The following is a 19,512-nucleotide window of genomic DNA, read 5'->3' as shown; positions in this document are numbered from 1 at the left end:
TTCTTTCCAAGGAGAGAGGCAAGAGGTAGTAGTGGTGTGAAACCATCGCACCTGTGCCAGAGGATTCCTGTTCTTAGATGCGTGTGCGTGCGCGCATAGACACACACACACACACACACACAACAGAAGGTGCACTAATTTCCCCCTGGGTGACACCATGGAAGATTCTCTGGCAAAGCAAGTCTGGGCAGGTCTGATGGCAGTTTCACCTGGGCTACTGGCTTAGGGACCAGAGAAGAAGAAAAGGGAGAGAGCCAGACTGGACAACTGAAATTCAGCCCGAGTTCCTGCCTGTCTCCAAGGAAGGTTTTGTGCTGTTCTCTGGAACTGTTCTAGCCAGCTTGAAGGAGAGAGGTATCATCTCTGTTTGTAGTTAGCCAGAGTCCACTCCCTAGTGCTTTGGGGCAGCCAACTGAACTCTGGCGTCTCCTTCTCGTTGTGCTTTAACACGATGCCAGTAGGCTCCACCCGAGCTGGGAGATGGCGTAGCCCCTGCCGAGGCCTTTGTCTTTTTTGACCACAAGCCCCAGCGTATCTAGAAGCCTCCAGCTCTCTAGATTCCACCAAACCCCCAGGCCTCCCTGGCCCATTGTCAGAGGGTTGTGCCACTGCTTTGACATAGACTTAATCACAAGCTGTTGCTCTTATCTCTGCCTCTGTGCTCTGCCTTTTAAGGACAAGGACCAAGACCTCTTCATTTCTCCAAACTCCGTGTCACCTACAGCAGTGCTAGTTACAAGGTAGGGTCTTGGGAAACATTTGGTAGGCGAACAAGTAAAGGCATGAATAAATGAATTTATGAAGATGCCAAATGAATAAATGCATTTATGAATTATGAAAGCCCTGTTACCACTGACCACTTGAGTCAGGGGGCCAAGCCGGAGCATCTAATCCTAGAGTAGAGGGTGGGAGATGGGGTGGAAGGCCCTTACTAGCTGCCCCAGAAGCATTCCCCCAGCCTCAGGGAGCAACTCAGTCTCTCTGTCAACAGAGACATCTTATTATCATCCCTGCAAGTCCCAGTCTTGAATGGAATTGGGTGAATTGAGTGTATAATAAGAGTAATAATAATAGGTCAGAAAAATCTGTATGAAGGATAATATGTATAACCATTTTCCCTCTGGGGGCTTCTGAGGTTAAAAAAGGGTTTTGTTTTCTTTGAGCTAAGCAGGTATACTAACCAAGGCAAAACTAGCTTCTGTAATAAGCAGACCTTCCAGTTCTCCATAGCATCACTATGATCGTTTCATTTCTTGTTAACGTCAATCCTATCAGGGATTCCATAGGTAGCCTCACATGTGATGATTCATGAACCCATGTTCCTTCCTTGAAGTGGAGTCCGTCCTGCCTTTAGCTGGCGGAGAAGGAAAGAGAAGGTGGAGGAGAAGTACCCCCTTCTCAATCACTTAAGCCTGGAAGTGACCTTTATGCCCACCTCCCAGGGATGAGGACCAGTCTACCTAGTCCACATAGATGCTAGGCAGGTGAGAAATGTAGCTCCGGTTGGGAATCCCTCTTTCAGACCCCCTCATCATGAGAGGGGACACAGGTCTCAGAAAAACAGTCCCTGACATGGCGAGGTAATGACTGGCAGTAATGGAGTGAAGAAGCCAAGGGAATGGACTAGAAAGGACACAGACCTATCTACTGGGAAGGACACAGTTGCTCAGAGAAGGGAGATGGGGAGGAGGAGAGAGAATAGATTGGAGCTGAGGCTGTGGGGTGTGAGACTTTGGAGATGTTAAGAAATCTTGCAGAGTATTGTTGGTGTGATGGCTCCCGTGTCAGGCTTTGCCAAGCCTCCGGTAGCTGGCAAGAGGACAGAGGCCGAGCTCAAGTTACTGAGTTACATGGGTTAAAAGCCAGGAGCTGTTCTGAAATTAAATAGTGATGATGGTTGCAGAGCGTTGTGCATATACTAGAAATTACTGAACTGCACACTCACAGGGGTGAATTGTATGACAATATGAATATAGCTCAACAAAGAAATTATATGAGGGAGAAACAGGAACCACCACCTTTTGAGCACTACTTTGGGCCACCATTTCACATACCTTGATCAACCCTAATTCTTACTTTAACCTGAAAGATAGGTAGGTACTGATGTCTCTATTTTACAGATAAAAAACAGACTCACTGAAGTGAAAGGGCCCAACATCACACAGGTGGTGAAGTCAGAATTCACACCCCAAGGTCTGCCCAGCTCCAGAGCTGGCGTTCTCCCCATGACGCTGCCTGCTTTCGGTGACAGTCGCTGCCATTTACTGAGTGCCACGTACTGAGGTAGGAACTTTGTATTATATGATTTGAATTTCCTCAACAGATCTGGGAAGTCGGTGATATTCTTAATTCATAGATGAGGTCACCAAGGCTCCCAAAAGTCAATGATTACCCCAACTTGGCTAATAAACGGCATTGCCAGGTTTTGATCCTTGTCTGATTTCAAAGCCCCTCAAAGTGCTTTCACTTGAGAGTTCATCAGCACTACTCAACTTGCAGCAGCAAACATGCCTCTGTCTAACTTTTTAACAAATAACGCTTGCTTTTCCCTGCCTGATTCAAATCCAGCTCACTTACTTTATGGAGTGTTTATTAACTGGCAAGTATTATGTTAAGATGCCTTCTCTTTCCTTCTTCACTAACAGAGGTCCATCATCTTTTTCAAAGTTGGATGCAAAGGTTGTTTCTCTACAAAGTTTATACCAATTCTATCCAATTCTGTTCACGTTTATCTCTTAAATGAGAAGATTATTGTGATTTTAGCAGTGTGGCTCAGAGTGTTATCTTTGAACAGATCTAACGTGAGATGTTCGTTGCCAGTTCATGCAAGATAGGTAAAGAAAGTGTAACTAGAAGCTTTGATAGTAATTTGGCATTGCTATGACATCTAATTGCATAATCAGTGGGCTTGTATTTTATGTCTTTTATTTCATTTTTGTAGTAATTCACTTTTGTTGTATTTTACGAAAGAATCAGTCTACCACAGACTGGAAATTTAAAAAAAATTATCCAGCTGGTTTTAGAGGCATTGATCTGAACCAGCACACTGTGGCCCACGGGCCAAATCCGCCCTACCACCAAATTCTGTAAATAAAAATGTATTAAGGGCCACATGGCTCAGTCAGTTAAGCAGCTAGATTCGGCTCAGGTCATGATCTTACAGTTTGTGGGTTCGGACCCAGCATCAGGCTCTGTGCTGACAGCTCAGAGCCTGGAGCCTGCTTCGGATTCTGTGTCTGTCTCTCCCTCCCCCACTCGTGCTCTGTCTCTGTCTCTGAAAAATAAATAAACATTAAAAAATTTAAAATAAATGTATTAAAACATAGGCACACCTGTCCATTTACATACTGTCTATGACTGCTTTCACGCTACAATGGCAGCATTGAGTAGCGATCTTCCCTGACTTACCATAGGGTTAGATTCCCATAAACCCATCGTAAGTTGTAAATATCACAGGTCAAAAATGTGTTTAATACACATAACCTACTGAGCATTATAGCTTAGCCTGGCCTATGTAGACATTAGTCTGCATTTGAGCAACATCATCTAACACAAAGCCTATTTTATAATAAAGGGTTGAGTCTCTCATGTAATTTATTGACTACTGAAAGTGAGAAACAGGATGGTCGTGTGGGACAGAATGGTCGTCCGTGTCTTGGTGATTCACCCTCAGGATCACATGGCCGACTGGGAGCTGCGACCAGCCAGCATCATGGCAGAGTATTGTGCCACATGTCACTGGCCCGGGAAGAGATCAAAATTAAACATTCCAAGTATGGTTTCTGCTGAATGCATATCACTTTCTCACCATCGTAAATCAAGAAATTGTAAGTCAAACCGTTGTAAGTCAAGGACCATCTGTAGTTGTGACAGACACCATATGGCCCCCAAAGTCAAAAATATTTTCTGGACTTTTACAGAAGAAGTTGTTGACCCCTGGTCTAGACCACTGGTTCTCAGCTGTGACTGCACATTAGGAGCACCTGGGAGAGGCTGTTTCTTTTTCTTTTTCTTTTTCTTTTATTTTTATTTATTTATTTAATTCAAGTTAGTTAGCATACAGTGTAGTATGGGCTTCAGGAGTAGAACCCAGTAGAACCCAGAACTTCATCTCTTACGTATGATGCTCAGTGGTCATCCCAACAAGTATCCTCCTTAATGCCCATGTAGCCCAGAGACTTTTTAAATACGAATGATTCTATTTCCAGTTATTTTGCTTTAATGGCCTGGGGTGCGGCCCGTGCAGGCCATTTTAATTGCAGCAAACTTTCAACTGGAGCTGAGAATAAGAAGCACTGGATGCCAGAGATCCACCCTGAACCTATCTAGTCACAACTCTGGAGTACGGGGCCCATACTTGAGTGGGTATGGCTTGAGTGTATTTTGTTAAGTAAATCCCTCATGGGTGATCTAGACATTTAGCTAGGCTTGAGAGCCCCTGCTGTAGACTCGGGAGCAATGGCCTCAAAGCTATAAAATGTATGCAAATTACATGAGGAAGGTGCAAAGAATACAGATTCCCAGGCCGACCTCTAGTGAGTCTAAACAACCCATGTGACTGTGGCCTCGGAATGTGCTTTTGTAGCAAAGCCCCACAATGCTTCTGGAGCGGGGGCATCTGTGGACACCCTCTGAGCGACTGCTCTAGTGCAATAAGCACTTGGTTTCTGTCCAGACTCCCTCAGAATGACTTGGATTCTGTGACTCATTTTTCCCCTTTGTGCAATGAAGAGAACGATCCCTCCCTAGGCTCACTTTTCCAGGACCGTATTGAGTTCTGAACATACAATGTACGTGCAAGTGTTCTGTTTAAAGTGAAGGAAAATGCGCGTAGAGAAGCATATTCCATCTCCCTGAGACAGAAGCGACTGACGGTGACGTACCTTGTTTTATCTCCAGACAGATGGACGTTTATTCCAAAAGAATCTCCAGAGGAGGATTCAGGCAGCTAGAACAGACTCAGAGCAGGAGGTCTGGGGTTTTCATGGGACCCTGTCTACACCCTTTGATTCCTGTCTTTGTCACAATAGGAAGAAGAAAAAGGTTTATTTTTCTGAAACTGATTATTTCCAGCAATCCTCACATCAGTTCTTTACGTCAGAAATAGTATGCTCATTTTAGAGATGAGGGAAGTACAGCTCAGAGGAGTTGAAAGATTTTTCCGAAGTCACTGACAGCCAGAATGTGTCAGAATGTGACAGCCAGAATGTGTTAGGGTTCAGGTCCCCAAACTCTAGACCCCGCCTTCTTAAGCACTCTTGCCACTCTCCCGTTTGTGTAGGGGAGGGAAGAGAAGGCTCCTGGAAGGCCACTCAGCCACCTGTATGCTTCCTTCCATGGCAGTATTTGCTCGGAATTCCTGACTGTGCACACATGCCCTGTGCCTCCCTCCACTCCAAGTTCATGTGCAGGCACAATGTAGACTCTGCATGATGCAAGCAGCCTTGGGAGGACCTGCTCTTTGTTAAGGAGCTGATTGCCATTTCTGAAGTCATTCCATGATCTGACCATCCATTATCTGGGAGCTGTCAACAGCAAACGGTGCAGAATCCTTAGTATTCTGAGAAGCAGATGCACAAGAAAGGAGAAATCACTGAGTATTTCCTCCCACCCTACAGGGAAAACATGGCGATCCTGGGGACTCAGTACTTCTGAAGATTAGCTCTGTGATAGCTGAGAGCGGGAACATGACTCGGGAAAGGGGATCTGCCCTGTGTCACTTCTAAGCATCTATTTGAGTTCAGTTGAAATCTGGTATAGTGAGTTTTGAGAAATGGGAGGTATCCAAGATCTGAGATGGCAGAAAGAATGGACCAGTTCTCTACCCGCAAGACTGTGGACCACCTGAAGGCCCAGCCAGAGGTGCTGGAGGCTTTGTCCAAAAGAAGCTGGACAAAGTCATCTGTGACCCAGAGCAAGTGTTTTCCAGTCCAGCCCCGGTAAAAGGGAGCTGGCTAAAGCAGAGATTCCTATCCATCCACCTATTTTAATCCTCCCATCCCCAGCTTCTCCCTGATCCCCTCCTTTGTCCCACCCAGAGTCCCCTTTCTCACCATACATTCTAACTTTCCCTCTCCTCGTGCCCCTCATGCCTCTGACCATCCTTCTTCTGCTTCCTTCAGCAGAGTGGCCTTGAGTGCAGCAACCAGGGCAAGGCTGACGACCTACTATTGACCTTCTGCCCCCCAGGTCACGCCTGTCCTTAAGCCTCATTCCTCGGAGAAGCCCAGAACATGGCAGTAACCTGCTGTAATGTGGGAGAACCATTTCGGTAATGACAGCTTTTTGTTGATCTAATGCAGGAGTCAGCAAACCATGGCCCATGGGTCAAATCCAGCTCACTATTTTGTAAGTGAAATTTTATTGAAACACAGCCACACTCATTTATTCACATGGTGTCTATGGCTACGTTCATGCTTCAGGGGGCAGAGGTGAGGCGTTGGGAAATAAATGTCATGGTCTGCAAAAAAGCCTAAGATATTCACTCTCTGGCTATTTGCAGGAAAAAAAAAAATTGTCAACCTCTGATCTAGAAAAGACCCTGCCAAGTCTGAAGTCTTGCTCAAATAAGTCCTTCTGTTGTTTCTGCTAGGTAGAAGTGGTTTGTGGTTGTTTTCTTCGGAAGTTACTGAGCCTTTGAAAGACGTTAGTGAGCTCTGTGCAACAGTAAGTCGGTGACGAAAGGAGACCCAATCACCTTGCCCCCACCAAGCAGCACAGTCGCCCCCATACTGACCAGGATATTCCTGCTTCAGGAGGTGGGGGGATGGGGCTCTTCTCTGCTGAGAAGCAGGGCAACTCCCCATGACAAAGCCCTTCACTCCCCACCGCTCCTCTCAGTGAGAGCCTCCTGGTGCCACAGAGACAGAAACTGAAGAAGTACTAATGGAAGCTGGGCAGTCATGCATTGACAACTCTGTGCGACTTTTGTCTCAGGTGAGACGTGTTGCCTGACGAATTGCAAGACCCCCACAGCTCTTTGATAACCAGGCCTAGTGGGTTCCGGTCTTGTACTTGCTTTCTCTTCCTTTCATCTCACAACGAAACTACTTGAGCCATGAAGTCACTCCCTCCACCCACAAATAATTGGCTATTTAGTGTTGGGGTCATTTTAATTTTTGGCTTGATCATATTAACAATGATATTACTACTAGTATCCTTCCATATATGGGACTTGCTCTGGCAGGAATTACGTGCTTTACATCATGTATGGCAATTTGACCAACTCAAAATAGTGCCAGATCCCACCCACCGCTTTTTCATGTCCAGGCCCCCCACCACAGTGACTGTCCCCATGGTTGTTTTGACCCTGCTCTGTATCTGGCAACAGAACACAGGTCAACTGAGGCTCCTATTGGTGCTGCTCTGGAAGCAACTCTGAGACACTGTAGTATTGAGATGTCTCGGGGGGGCCTCTCTCAATGGTGTTTTGAGGCCACACCATAACCTAAAACAAACCTTCATCATCATTGCTCTGTACGTTGCCTCAGAACGGCTACACACTCTGCATACTCAGTTCTAATAGCATAATGGTCACCAAGCCATCCCTGGGGCCCCACTCTCGTCCCCATCCTTGACCTTAATGGGAACTGTTGGTCTTGGGATCCCTGGGAGAAGCCCCACTGCTCTGCTCTCCTGATGTGCCATCTTTAAGATATCTCTGCTACTCTGCTCTAGCTCCTCAGGATCCCAGGATGCCATTCCTTTATTTGTTTATTCAAAGAACAGTTCTGAGTATTCCTGTGTGTACAGAATGGATAAGGCACCGCCCTGACTTCAGAGAAACCTAGAGGCTAAATGGGAGAGAGAAAAAACAGTGTAACACAGTCAGAGGGCACCAGGTGCTGTGGGAACTTGGCCTTGGAAGTGATGGGTTCAAGAAGACTTTCCAGCAGGGTAACACCAAGTTTTAAAGGATAAGTAGGAGCCAGGCAAAGGGGTCTAGGACAGAGATGGAGCTCTAGGCAAGAGGAGGAACATACATTGACCCATAGGCATAGGAGAAAGTTGAAGGTTTGAAAAAAAAAAGAATATTTCTGTCTTCCTTGACTTACGGAGCCTGAAGATATACCCCATGTACTTATGGGGCCTGCACCGTAGTGCCCAAGGCTCCAGGTCCTGCCAGAAGTCTAGCATTATAGGTGACAGCTTCCCCACCATGGGAACTCAGACCAGACCCTGCCTGGGAAAGCAGATTCTTGGTGTTGTATCACCATAGCACTATTCCTTCCTCCTTCTAACGCCCTTGATATAGACCGTGGGTCCACCTTACCTTGGCATGGGCTGGCCTTTCCATCAGTTGAGGGATATTTTTCTATGTTTTTCTGATGAGTTTTATTATCTTAAGTGAAGGAAGCAAGTCTCAAAATGCCTTTTTGTCACCTTTCTGGATTCTCCATGGCCTCTAGGCCAAATTAGACCACCACCCCACTGTACGGAACTGGAACAAGCCAGAACCCCCCTGCATCATGTCTGGAACCCTCGGCAACATTCGCTTGGCTCTACTGGGCCCTATGCTATACTTACACAGTCATGATTAACAACTGGTTGAAAATTGTAACTTTTATTTGTCCCTACGTGGCTCTAGCTTGAGAAAGGCATGAAGAAGATTGAGACCCCTGTCCCAGTTCTCAGAAAAAGAAAACATCTAAAACAGTTAATCTGGGGTTTGTGCTTGGCTTTACGGTCTTCATGAGGTTTGTTCAACAGATGCCAGCAACATCTGGAACTGGGAGTGTGTCTGGTCACATTGCAATAAAAGGAGCCTCTCTTGGCTGGGTTTCTCTGCAGGAAGAGACCCAGAAGGCAGAGCAGCAGAGAGGGTGCAAGGGTATTGGAGGCAGCAGGAATGGGCAGGGGCATGTGGGTTTTGCTTAAGGAGAGAGCAGGCATTCCGTCTGACTGAGGCAGGACCCAGAAAGTAGAGAATTACCACCCCAAAGCAGGTACTTTGCACTATCCTATGCCTTAACCAGTCAGTCCCTTTCCTCCCTCAGCCTCCCTACTCCTTCCTTCACTTCTAGGCTTTCAGAGCTCTTCTGCTCTGAGCCCAGCTGCCAACTCTTTACTCTAAATCTATTTCCCCAAACTTCTCCCACCAAAATATTTCTGACTACCACTATGTTAAAAAAATAATAATAATTTTGAAAAAACAGTGTGCAGAGGGAAAAATGCAGGAAATGTCAAAGTGAAATCAGTTTTAAGACAACAGGGCAAAGGGTGATTTCTCTTCCTGTCATAAAAATTCCTTTACAGTTACGATGATCGTGTTTTGTTAATAAAAGTAATATATTTTTTTATTTCTTTCTCTTTCCCTGCCGATTTTTGAGTCTAATCTATGGCCAATCTTTGATAAATTCAGTTAGGGTTATGTGCTAATTTCTTAAAGCTTCCTATACCTAGAAGTAACTGTGCTTTTAAGATAGATTCCTGGAGTCAACTGATAGGCAAATAGTGTTTTTCCTAATATCATTTCAGTTACAGAATTAAGAGTTTTTGGTAAGGGGTAGGTATAGAATCCCTTGAACCTTAACCCCTGGTAAAGATTTTGATGGCCATCTAGCAAAATCTTCTACCCAGTGATGGAATTCTCTTTAAAACACCCAGAACGGGTTGATCACTTCTAGTAACAGCAACTTATTTCTGTGAGAGACAGATATTCAGCCTTTGAATGGTTTTGTTAGAAATTCTCCGCCCCCCCCCCCCCTTGTTTTCCGAAAGAAAAACCTACCTTCCTAAAGATTCCTTTTACCAAACCAAGTGAGTGAGATCCTCTGGAGCCTAAATAAGTCGAATCCCTTCCCCACATCATAGTAGGCTAAATATTTTAAAGTAGCCATCCCAGCCCAAGGCTTCTCTCTAAGCAAAGAAAAAACAAACAAACAAAAAAAACAACAAACCCAAACCCTAAAATCTTCAACCCTCTCTGGTATGACTCCCACACAGCCAACCTGACCTCCGCAGGGTTCTCTCTAGTTGGTCAATGTTCCTCTTAAAATAGGTGCCCATAATTGGACCCAAACTCCAGATGCATTCTAGCCATTTGCAAAATAGAGTATGAGTCTTACCGCTCTTTTAGCAACCCTAGCATGCCATTTCCTTTCCTTGTGCTGAATTTGGAGGACATATTTCTTCCTCCTGTCTCCGCCTCTCCCCTTCCCTTTTTCAGACATGTGGCTATTAATTCAGCTCTTCCTCTCAACAATGTTTTTCCAAGTACATTTTTAAACTAAACTGAGGGTTTTGTTTTTAATCTGTGCTCACTCTGTCTTGTCCAGGTCTCTCTCAGTCCTGGTTCTGGCACCGAATATATTATTAGCTCCCCCTCCACATTTCAAGGCTGCACAAGAACGGCAAGGAGGCCGGGGACAGGGCTCACTCAGGCTGGTACTGACCAATACATTTTGGCTTGTTCAGTCGGCAACAAATCCACACATTTCCACTCTCTATCTTGTCTGCAAAAACAGAGGACTTTTTTTTATCAAAGGTCTTGCTAAGATCACTTAGCAAGATCACACTATGTTTCTGCCTGCCTAATCATGATACACGTCCAATCACCCCATAACAAACAGAAATTACACTTGCCAGTAACCCACGAAGCTCCTGGTGGGCACATGATTCTTTCAAAATGCCAACATGTCATCTGTTAGAAATTTGTGACAGGAATCCATATGAAGTTGATTGCCATTATTTTAAAAAACTCTACCTTTCCCAGCTTCTAAAAAATCAGGGTATTTATTTAACTGTCTTCACTTTACTATCATATCTCCCATTCATGATTTTCTAAAGACTTTTAACAACCACATCTGCAAATTCTTTTAACATTCTGGGACAGAATTCATCTGACCTGGAAATTTAGTTCATTTAAGTTGGCTACATACTTGCTCTATCTAGCCCATCTCAGCCTTTCATTTCTTTCTTCATTTTTTAAATGCTTCCCCTCTGTTGTGTTTAATAGAATACTTGCCACGTTCAAGAGTATTTATCACAAACATGTAAACTACAAACATACAATAAAAATATGATTCTATAAACTATATAATATATATTACATAGTATATAATAAATAATTATGTTATAATACAACTATTATATAAACTATAAATATATAATATATACAATAATGTGTAATAATATGATGAGCACCTGGAAACCTACAAACCAGTAGGTTTAAATTTTATAATTAAAAAAAAAAATTTTTTAGCATTTGTTTATTTTTAAGAGACAGAGACAGAGTGCAAGTGGGGGAGGGGCAGGGAGAAAGGGAGACAAAGAATCTGAAGCGGGATCCAGACTCTGAGCTGTCAGCACAGAGCCCGACCTGGGGGCTCAAACCCACGAACAGTGAGATCATGACCTGAGCTGAAGTCGGACACTCAACCAACTGAGCCACCCAGGCGCCCCACCAGTATACAATTTTTAATGTAACATTATCTTGTCTCTTATAGTGTGCTCTCTCTTGCTTAAGACATTCTTTCTTACCCCAAGATCAGAAAGCTATATTTTATTTTACGTTTTAAAAGGTTTGCCTTTCACATTTTGTTTTATACATCTAGAATTGATTTTATGTACGGAGTGGGTTGGGGATCCAATTTAACTTTTTTTCATATGAATAATCAACTTTCTCAGTACCATTTCTTCCCCCACTGATTTGTGATGCCATCTGTGTCATGTATCAAAGTTCCATTTTGTATAAGCTTATTTCTCTTTTTACCTACTATTAAATGTATCCACTTGTGTATTCCTATAATTTTATAATAAGTCTTGGTAACTAGTAGGGCAAGGATCCCAGTGTATTCTTCTTTCTCATCCTTCTGCTCTTAAATATACATTTTTAAATAAGCTTATTGAATTCCAAGCCAGTTGCAAGTGTGATTAAAATGGCATGGAATCAATCAACTTAGATCTTTCTATTCATGAACAATAACAACAAAAAACCTCTCCATTTACTTAAGTCCCCTTTTTTCCAATAAAAAAATTTTAAATTTCTACAGACAAGTCTTGCATATGCTTTGTTAGATCTATTCTTAAGCACCTTATTTTTTACTGATACTCAAATGCTTTCCTTTTTAAAACTGTTTTGTTCTTTGTTGGCATAAAAATATAACTTTATCTTTTATCTTGCTAATTTAGCCAGTCACTTTGCTAACTTCTATTATTGTTTCTAATTCTGTTGGTTGGGATTTTTCTGTGTAGACAAATATATTATTTGGGAAAATCATTTTTTGTTTCTTTTTTCCTCCCATTCTTACCTTTCTTAGTACTTTTTTTTTTAATATATGAAATTTATTGTCAAATTGGTTTCCATACAACACCCAGTGCTCATCCCAAAAGGTGCCCTCCTCAATACCCATCACCCACCCTCCCCTCCCTCCCACCCCCCATCAACCCTCAGTTTGTTCTCAGTTTTTAACCTTTCTTAGTACTTTTATTGTCTTACCATGCTGGCTAAAATTACCAAGGCAATATTGAATAGAAGTCATAATGGTGGCCATCTTCGTCTTCTTTCTAATTTTGAAAGTAATGCTTCTAACATTCCTTAGTAAGAATGATGTGGCTTCCTATGTAAATTTTTGGTAGATAGTCTTTATCAGAGTAAGAATGCTTTCTTTTATTCATGTAATTTACTAAGAATTTTTATCATGAAATATGTGTGGAATTCTATAAAATGTCTCTTTAAAAATAAAATTAAAAACGTATTTGAAAATAAGTTAATTGAGGTATAATTTATATACAATAATATTAACTTTTGGAGTCTATAGTGCAATGGATTTTAACAAATACATGCAATCATGTATCTACTACAGTCAACGTGTAAGATCATTTCTGTCACCCTAAAAATTCCTTCGTGCCCCTTTACAGTCATTCCTCTGTATTCTTTCTTTCAAAAACTGATGGATTTAGTTTGATAATATTTTATTTAGGACTTTTATGTGTAAATTCATGAGTGCTTTTTTCCTGTTATTATACTTCTTTTACCATCCTTGACTGGTATTGGTATTGAGATTATTCTGGCCTCATTAGATTTATTGGGCAGGGGGTGGGGGGAAAGGTTTGGTTCTTTTTTCTTCCACTTTATAGAAGAGCTTTTATGATAATGAAATGATCAGCTCCTTGAAAACTTGGTAGAATTTGCTTGTACAACTGTAACCTATGCTGTTTTCATTACTGAGGAGTTTTAAATGCTACTTCAATTATGTTATAAAGATTGGACTATTAAGGCTTTCTATTTCTTCTAGCATCAGGTTTATGTTCTAGGAATTTGTCCATTTTGTCTACATTTCAAATTTATTGGCATACATTTGGTCATAATATCATTTCCTTTTAACCACTGCTATATTAATGCAATATTAATATTATGTGGCATTAATAGTACATTAGTGTAATGTAATACTCTTTAATTGTATATTTCTTTTTTTCTTCCTTATCAATCTTGACAGAGGTTAAGTAATTTTATTAGCCTTTCCAGAGACTTAACCTTTGGCTTTCTGACACTCTAATGTATCTTTGTTTCCTATTTCATTGATTTTTTACTCTTCGTTTTCCCTTTCTTTTCTCTGTGTTTATTCTGTTGTTGTTTTCCAAATTTCCTAATCTTATTACACTTCAGGCTTCTTCTTTTACAAGATAAACATTTAAAGCTATGGGCCACCTGGGTGGCTCTGTCAGTTGAGTGTCTGACTTTTGATTTGGCTCAGGTCATGGGATCAAGCTCTGCATAGGGCATGGAGCCTGCTTGGGATTCTTTCTCTCCCTCTCTCTTTCTGTTCCTCCCCAACTCATGCTCTTTCTGCCCCTCCCCCACTCATGCTCTCTCTCTCTCTCTCTCTCTCTCTCTCTCTCTTTCTCTCTCTCAAAATAAATAAACACTTATAAAAAAATATTTAAAGCTAAAAATTACCCTACAATTTCCACTTTAACTGTATGCCACAAGTATTGATATTTATTATTTTATTACTATTCATATCTAAGTAATTTAATATCCAATATGATTTGGTTTTTGACTCATTATGTATTTAGAAGAGTGCTTTTAAGAACACCTGGGTGACTTAGGTGGTTAAGCGCCTAACTCTTGATTTCAGCTCAGGTCATGATCTCACAGTGTGTGACTTTGAGCCATGTGTCAGGCTCTTTACTGACAGCATGGAGCCTGCTTGGGATTCTCTTTCCTTCTCTCTCTCTGAACCTCCCTGGCTCATATGTGTGCATGCATGTGTGGTCTCTCTCTCAAAATTTTTAAATTTTTAAATATAGGAGAATTTTTAGTCTTTTTGTTATTGACTCTTACCTAATTGCACTCTTGTTACAGAATGTAGTCTTTGTGTACCAATTTTTAAATTTATTGCAGCTTGCTTAACATGATTATGATCTCTGTGAATGTTGGGAAGAAGGTGATTTTCTAGTCTTAAGGAGCCAAGTTTATGTATGATCTATATATTAGATCAGATTCATTAGTTACATTCGAGTCATCTACATTACTATGTTTTTTTTGGCATGTGCTATCTATATTTGATAGTTAAAATAGTTATAATATTTGATGTGTTAAAATCTGCTTTGATGACAGATTTATCAATATCATCTTTAAATTTTATCAATGTTTCTTTTATATATTTGCTTTATTTCTTACACTGTACATAAAAATAAACTCAAAGGGGATTAAGTACCTAAATATAAGACTTAAAACTGTAAAACTCCTAAAATTCTGGAAAAGCTCCATGGGAATAGCTACATGATGTTGAGCTTGGTGATGATGATATTTTAGATTTGTCACCAAAAGCACAAGCAACAAAAGCAAAAATAAACAAGTGGGACTATATCAAACTAGAGAGTTTCTGCACAGCAAAGGAAACAGTTTAAAAAAAATAAAAAGGACAAGAAAAGAAAAGCAACCTACATAATGATAGAACATATTTGCAAACTGTATATCCAATAAGGGGTTAATATCTAAAATATACACTTAGAAGTCAATAGCAGAAAATCATATAACCCAATTAAAAAATGGGCAAAGGACCTGAATAGACATTTTTCCAAAGGTATACAAATGGCCAACAGTTATATGAAAAGATGTTCAACATCATTAATCATCAAGGAAACACAAATCAAAACCACAATGAAATACCAGCTCATATTTGTTAGGATGCCTATTATTAAAAAATTCAAGAAATTATTGTACAAGAGTAATGTATATAAATCAAGCTCAGTGCCCTGAATAGGAATATTTATTAACTTGTTATTAATAAAGAATAAATAATAATAAATAAATGATAAATTTATGATTTATTATTATTATAAATGTTATAAATAATACAGTATCTCTGTAAATAAATTAAGTATATATTTTCCTAAAAACTACAGTTTGCAGAGGAAAAAATGTCAAGCAATAACAAATTCTGGCAAGAGTGTGGAGAAAAGGGAACCCTTGTACACTGTTGGTGGGAATGTAAATTTGTACAACCATTACATAAAACAGTATGAAGATTCCTTAAAAAACTAAAAATAGAGGGGCATCTAGGTGGCTGTCGGTTAAGCTCCAGACTTTGGCTGGGGTCGTGATCTCGCATCAGGCTCTGGGCTGACAGCGCAGAGCCTGGAGCCTGTTTCGGATTCTGTCTCCCTCTCTCTCTGCCCCTCCCCCACTCGCACTCTGTCTCTCTCTCTCTCTCTCTCTCTCTCTCTCTCTCTCAAAAATAAATAAATGCTAAAAAAATTTTTTTTAACTAAAAATAGAACTATCATATAATTCAGCAATCTCACTTCTGGGTATACATCAAATGGAAATAAAATTAGTATCTCAAAGAGATAGCTGCTCTCCCGTATTTATCACATGACATTATGCTGATTGGACCTAATGAGTGAGAATTAGTAACTCTCTAGATTTATTGGTAAGACGTGTGTGTGTCGGAGAGTGAAAAATAAATGTGACTAAAATTTAGGGGCCTTCTACTCAGTGAAGTTTCTAGGGGTTCAGTGATAATGGCACATGTTGAAACATCCCTTCTAAAGTAAAGGAGAAGTTGTTACAGCTGGCCTTTTCTACAACCAAGAAAGAGGCACAATGCCTTAGTGGGCTGCTTCTCCTCCTCCTCTCCCTCCTCCTCCTCCTCCTCCTCCTTCTTCTTCTTCTTCTTCCTCTTCTTCTTTTTAATATTTTATTGATTTTTGAAAGTGAGAGAGACAGAACACAAACAGGGGAGGGGCAGAGAGAGAGAGGGAGACACAGAATCCAAAGCGGGCTCCAGGCTCTGAGCTGTTAGCACAGAGCCAGACACGGGGCTTAAACTCAAGAACCATAAGATGCTGACCTGACCTGAAGTTGGCCACTTAACTAACTGAGTTGGTGCCCCTAGTGGGCTTTTGAGGACAACAGTTTACTCATTTCAGTGTGTTACTTCAGGCCATTTACCATGTGACCCGAAAAACTGCTAGTTTTGAATGGGGCCCGGAACCAGAAAAAGGCTTTACAACAGGTTTAGGCTGCTGTGTAAGCTGCTTTGCCAGTTGGGCCATATGATATAGCAGATCCATTGGTGCTTGGAATGTCAGTGGCAGATAGGGATGTGTTTGGAGACTTGGAAAGGTCCGTATAGTTGAACTGCCACATAGGCCTTTGGGATTTTGGAGAAAGGCCCTAAGATCCTCCTTGGATAACTACTCTCCTTTTGAAAAATGGTTCTTGGCCTGCTACTGGGCCTTCGTAGAGACTGAACACTTAACCATGGGCCACCAATTTACTATGTGAACTGAGCTACCTTCGTGAACTGGTTGTTATCTAACTCACCAAACCATAAAATTAGACATGCACAACAACCCATCATTAAATGGAAGCAGTAAGTACATGCTCAATCCCGATCGGATCCTGAAGGCGTAAGTTACATGAAGAAGTGGCTCAAATGGCCATTGGACCTACTCCTGCTGCCCTATCTTCTCTCACCCCGCGTACCTGTGGCCTCATGGAAAGTTCCCTACAGTCAACTGGCAGAGGAAGAGAACACTTAGAACTGGCTTACAGATGCTTCTGTACCATGTACAGGCGCCCCACAAAAGTGAAGAGCTGTAGCACTACAGTCCCTCCCTGGGACATCCCATAAGGACAGTGGTGAAGGGAAGTCCTCCCAGAGGTCAGAGCTTCAAGCAGTGTACCTGGGTGTTTACTTTGTTCAGAAGGAGAAATGAGGAGATGTGCAAATAGATTCATGGACTGTAGCAAAAGGTTTGGCTGAATGGTCAAGGTCTTAGAAGTGACATAATGGACATTTGGTAACAGAATTGGGGAAGAGGTATGTGACTAGACCTCTCTGAATGGGCAAAAACCATGAAGATGTTTGGGTTCCATGTGAATGCTTACCAAAGCATAGCCTCAGCAGAGGAGGATTTTAATAATCAAGTGTATAGAATCATCTGTTTTGTGGATATCGGTCAGCCTCTTTCCCCTTCCGTCCCTTGTCATTCCCTAGCGGGCTCACGAACAAAGTGACTATGGCGGCAGAAATGGACATTTGCCTGGGCCAGCAACATGGGCATGCACTCATCAAGGTTAATCTGGCTATGGTCACCAGTGCCTAATCCACAAGTAACAGAGACTATCACTGAGAGCCTCCAAAATGGCACTATTCTTGGATGAACAGCCAGCTACCTGGGTTAATTACGTTGGACTGCTTCCATCCTGGAAGCTGCGATGTTTTATCTTTTTTGGAATACACATTTATTCCAGATATGATTTTGCCTTCCCTATACCCAGTGCTTCTACAAAAACTATTATCCATGAACTCCTAGAATGTCTTATCCTCTCTCATGGTATTCCATACAGCATTGTTTCTGATCAAGGAACTCACTTCATAATAGACGAAGTGCAGTAATGGGCCCATTGTTCATGGAATTTACTGGTCTTCTCATGTTCCTCAACACCCCAAAGCAGCTGCTTTAATGGAACAGGGGAATAGATTTATGAAGACTCGGTTATAGTTCCAGTAAGGTGGCAATACCTTCCCGGGCTGGGGTGAAGGTTCTCCAGTAGCTCAGATAAACTGCGAATCAGCACCCAATATCTGGTGCTGTGTCTCAGATAGCCAGTAGTCATGGGTCCAGGAATCAAGGGGTGGAAATGGGAGTGGTACCACTCATTCATTCTTAATAATAGCAAAGTTTTTGTTTTCTGTTCCTGCAACTTTCTGGTCTGCTGGCCTAGAGATCTTAGTTCAAGAGGGAAGAATGTTTCCACCAATAGACACAATAACAATTCCATTAAACTGAAAATTAAGGTTGTCACCTGGCTGCTTTGGGCTTCTCATGCCATTGAATCCACAAAGAACAGTGTTGGTTGGGATGATTGATCCTGAATACCCAAGGAAAATTGGATGAGCATTCCACAATGGAGGCATATAGGAGATCCCATATGACATCTTAGTATTACCCTATATTTAGCAGAATATTGATATTAAATACTTCAGAGTTTATTTCCTTAGTCCACTTGTACTCATCTACAAGTACCCTATGTGGACTGCAGTTTTCTCTGACCATTTAGACAAAATGGGCTCATCTCTGCTGACCTCACCTGGAGTTATTATTTTGTCTTTTAAAGACACTTTTATTGAGGTATGATACAATGTACATATGTACATTGTACAATAAACTGTACCTACATAAAATATGAACTTTGATACATGTTTAAAAATGTTTCAACTGTGGTAAAATACACATGACATAAATTTGCCATTTTAACTATTTTCAAGTATATCTTTTGATGGTGTTACGTATATTCACATTGCTGTGCAACCAATCTCCAGAACTCTTTTCATCTTCCAGAACGGAAACTCTGCACCCATCACGCAACAGCTCCCATGTCTTAGCCTATTCAGGCCACTATACAAAAATACCATAGACTGGATGGGGTTGACTAAACAAAAAAACATTGATTTCTCACAGTTCTTGTAGGTTGGAAGTCCAAGCCTTCTTTCTGGTTTCTGGTTTATAGACAGCTGTCTTGTCAGTGTATCTTCACATAGTGGGAGGGGAGAGAGCTCTCTGAGATCTGTTTTTTAAGGACCATAGTCCCATTCATGGGGGCTCCACCTTCATGACCTAATCACCTCCCAAAGCCCCCCCCCCCACCTCTTAATACCATCATATTGGGGGTTAAGATTTCAACAGATAAATTTTGGTGGGACACAAACATTCAGACCATAACATTTCATTTCCTCCTCTCCATAACCCCTGACAACCACCATTCTACTTTTTGTTTCTATGAATTTGACTACTCTAGATATCTCACATAAGTGGAATCATATAGTATTTGTCATTTTTTGACTGGCTTATTTCATTCAGTATATTGTCCTCAAGTTTCACCTATATGGTAACATGTGCCAGAATTTCCTGCCTTTTTAAGGCTGAATGATAATCCATTGTATGTACATACCACATTTTGTTTATCCACTCATCTGTCAATGATTACATAAGTTGCTTCCAACTTCTGGAGAGGGTTTGAGTTAGCATAGATTTGCCTCAGTCCTTAGTCTA

At 41.5% G+C, this 19,512-nt stretch overlaps 1 long non-coding RNA gene across 2 annotated transcripts in view; it reads left to right on the top strand.

The window, feature by feature from the left end:
* Positions 1 to 19,512, top strand: part of LOC128313966 (uncharacterized) — a 59,721-nt gene that overhangs the window by 8,652 nt on the left and 31,557 nt on the right. For both annotated transcript variants that reach the window (XR_008295191.1, XR_008295190.1), the window contains exon 2: positions 2,121 to 2,283. This is a non-coding gene — a long non-coding RNA (uncharacterized LOC128313966). The remainder of the gene's footprint in view (positions 1 to 2,120; positions 2,284 to 19,512) is intronic.

Source organism: Acinonyx jubatus, chromosome C1 (genome assembly GCF_027475565.1).
Source record: "Acinonyx jubatus isolate Ajub_Pintada_27869175 chromosome C1, VMU_Ajub_asm_v1.0, whole genome shotgun sequence".
Classification (NCBI taxonomy): domain Eukaryota; kingdom Metazoa; phylum Chordata; class Mammalia; order Carnivora; family Felidae; genus Acinonyx; species Acinonyx jubatus.
This window is presented reverse-complemented; position numbering and strand designations above follow the sequence as displayed.